Below are 3557 nucleotides of genomic sequence, written 5' to 3'. Positions count from 1 at the left end.
CGCCCAGCCCGCCCGCGGGCGCCCCCCAGGCTCCGGAATGCCAGACCTTCTATCTCTAGGTCCCCGCTCAGCCTGGGAAGATCCCCTCCACCCCACGGTTCCCTGTTCCTTTCTGCCCGGATTGGTGGCCAACATATGCGGTTGTCTTTAAGGAATCTTCTCCAAATTCCCCTCGGTCCGTGTTACCAGCAGTTTGCTTTCTACTCAAGGCATTTGGGGGGACGCATTCCGCGCACCCAACCCTTTCCTGCTTGTTGTTTTTATGAGTTACGTGGGGTATCTTTTCCTTGCTAACTTGGGCTGACGCCGGCAGCAACGTGGTCTCCATGGTCGGTTTCTGTTCTTTCTTCATCTGGACCTGCTTTCACTCTTTAGCACTATCCCGATTAGTTGGGGTGGCAACTCCGTTTCGGGATATCCTTTATGTATGAACATGGAAAACCCTACAAGGGGAAAAGCTACATCCTGAACAGCAAGCCTGATCCCTAGATAGGGGGCCCCGGTTGGGGCGGGGCGGGGGGACGGCTATTCTAAAGAGGTGGTAGGAGTCCCCAGTTTTTACTTCGCACATTTCACTCATTCCACCCTCCCCACTCCCACCCCAATTTGAGAGTACCTCTCGCCTTCCGCGCCTTTCTTTCCCTGTATCTACAAAGGCGCTGCCTCCGTTGGGATGCGGGTCTGAGACTTCCGAGCCTGATCCTTCCGTTCCAGTCATGAAGTGTCTTGCTGAGCCAGGCAACTCCGCTGTGGAATGCTCGGTGCTGCCGGAAAAGACAGGATCCGTCCTTTGCTGGAAATAAAAGGCCTCTTATGAGAGATAAATGTTTGTTGAATGAATTAATAAGCGAGTTTGACCTACTGCTCTTTTCCTTTTGGGGACGTGGGAGAGGATTGGGCAGGGCATGGAGGAAACGGTTGGGTGTGATGACAATTTTTGCTTTCAATGCCAAGAGCCGGAGGTGTGGAACTGTCTCTTTGTAATGGCTGTTTGATTCATGCTTTCAAAGGCCAAGCCGGGGCATATCTAATTCAAGTGGCTTCCAACTGAGGCCTGGTGTGCTTGGGGTTTTGCTGTGATGCTTTGGGCTAGAATGCATGGAAAACAGTGCTCCTACCCACTTTTTGCGAAAGTGTACCACCAAAGGCTTGTTGGTAAGAAGTGTTACGATTTTGCTTTATGTTCAAACTAATGTTTTAGAAGAGCAGCATTTTTCAAACTGCAAAACAGGACCGAGCGGTAGATAGTGATGAATTCAGTGGATTGCCATGAGTTTTTTATTCTTTAATGCATAGAATTAAAAATAATCAGTATGCCATATATGGTGATGCTAATTACTATTCTGTAAAACTTTAATTTGATCATGCATACATATGTATATATTCTGAGTTATGACATAAAATGTATTTCTCACTATGGGTTGGTATCAAAGAATTTTGAAAGCTACTAAGAGCAAACCTATCCTAAGGCAGAAAAATAATCACAAATACTAGTGTCAACTCCGAATTTTCAGTTCTGCATTGTCAAGGTAGATGGATAGAGGTTTTTATGGGGCAGATAGTTATCTTCTGTAGAATTGTTTGACTGTTGCCACCTGAGAAAATAGAGTGGTTTTGTTTCCTGGGGGCTATAATGAGTCCAGTGGACCTTCCCAACTTGTTAAACAGCTGATCTTTAAGACAATTCTCAAAATTCTATTTATCCAACGTCTCAATGTCCCTGAATTGGGCTTAAAGACTAAATTTGCTTCCCTCTACCCTCCATTTCCATCCAAATAGTTTTGTTCCCAGGTTGGCTTTCATGGCTTTCTTTGATCTGGCCCTAGCCTATATTTCCCTCATTATTCCTGTGGTCCCCAGCTTCTAAGATAGCTCCTAAGGAATCCCACCCACCTCCTAGTATTCATGCACATTTCTAATCCCCTCTCCTTGAATAAAGGTTGAACCTAGTGATATTCTATTAAGCGTAAGTGAAGGCATGTCACGTCTAGGATTAGGTTACAAAAAGACTCTGGCTTGCATCTTGCTCCCTCTTGCCCTCCCTCATTTGCTTTGAGGGAAATCAGCTGCCATCTTTGAACTGTCCTATGGAGAGGGCCAGGTGTCAAGGAACTGATGTGTCTGGCAGTAGCCAGGGAGAACCTGAGGGTTGCCTACAATCATATGAATAAGCTTGGAAGCTGACTTTGCTTGGTTGAACCTCAAGATGACTGCAGCCTTAGCTGATACCTTAGCAAGAGGTCCCAGCCCTCTCACAGAACAAAGTGATAATAAATGTTTGTTGTTTTAAGCTGCTAGGTTTTGGCATAGTTTATTACTTAGCCATAGATAACATACATTCCCCTTTATGTGTTTGCCAAAATGTATTGCTCAGTGTTCTCAATACAAACCATTTCCCATTCAAACTGGTCTCATTGCTTGGAGTGTTCTTCATGCCTTCTCTTCCCTGCCATTACTATAAATGTAAAATTTGTTTTGCCTTTGAAGCCATGCTTAAATATTAAACCTTTCATTTATTTTTCTTTATTTGATGCTCTCATTAGAAACTGATCTCATTCTACTTTGAACTTAGTGCTTTATAATTATCTTTTTGTGACACTTTTTAAAAAATCCTCACCTGAAGACATGTTTTCCTTCCATTTTAGAGAGAGAGGAAGGGAAGGAGAGAGAGAGAAACACTGATGTGAGAAACATTGATCAGTTGCCTCCCATGGACACCCCAACCAGAGATTGATCCCATACCCTGGGTATGTGTCCTGATCAGGACTTGAACCCAAGACCCATCAGTGCTCAGGAGATGCTCCAATCAAGAGAGCCACACCAGCCAGGGATGTGGCACTTCTTTTTGCGTTGTCTGTGTACTAGATTTTATGTTAGGGTCTTTTCAGGGTAAAATCTGGTTAATCACACCCAGCCTGATCACTTATAAAAAGAAGGTACTTTTTCAGTATTTGGATGAATTAAATAAGTTTTTTTCTTGATAGCATCTATCACCAACTGAATAATATTTATTTATTTACTCATTTCTTGGTCTTTCTCACTAGAATGTAAGCTCCATGAGGGCAGGAATTTAATCTGCTTTGATCACTGTCAGCTCCAGCACCTAGAACAGCGTCTAACAATATATTGCAGGAGTAAATAGTTTTGAATTTTTCTAGGACCAGGAGAAAACACATTATTTAATACAGGTTTCCACCCGCACCCTCACTCCATCCCCATTCGAAAGTAAAGCCTACCTATAAAACATTTGTAAGCCATTATGGCTTAAAGCAGTGTTTCCCAACATTGGGCACATGCCCCACAGGGGGGGCAATTTGATTTTTAAGGGGAGGGGGCAATTGAGAATGAGTTATTAACAGTGATTTTTTTGCATTTCCTATGGTTCTAGGGGCCTCATATACAGTATATAAATATATATTGTGACATATTTATGCATCAGCTCTCTATTATATGTTTTGAAGCTTTATTTGCTATATTTTTATATCACTTTATATTATTACTAGAGACCTGGCGCACAAAAATTTGTGCACTTGGGAGGAAGGGGGGGGTCCCTCAGC

The sequence above is a fragment of the Myotis davidii genome, unplaced genomic scaffold (assembly GCF_000327345.1).
Source record: "Myotis davidii unplaced genomic scaffold, ASM32734v1 scaffold290, whole genome shotgun sequence".
NCBI classification, from domain to species: Eukaryota; Metazoa; Chordata; class Mammalia; order Chiroptera; family Vespertilionidae; genus Myotis; species Myotis davidii.
Note: the sequence above shows the minus strand (reverse complement) of the source record.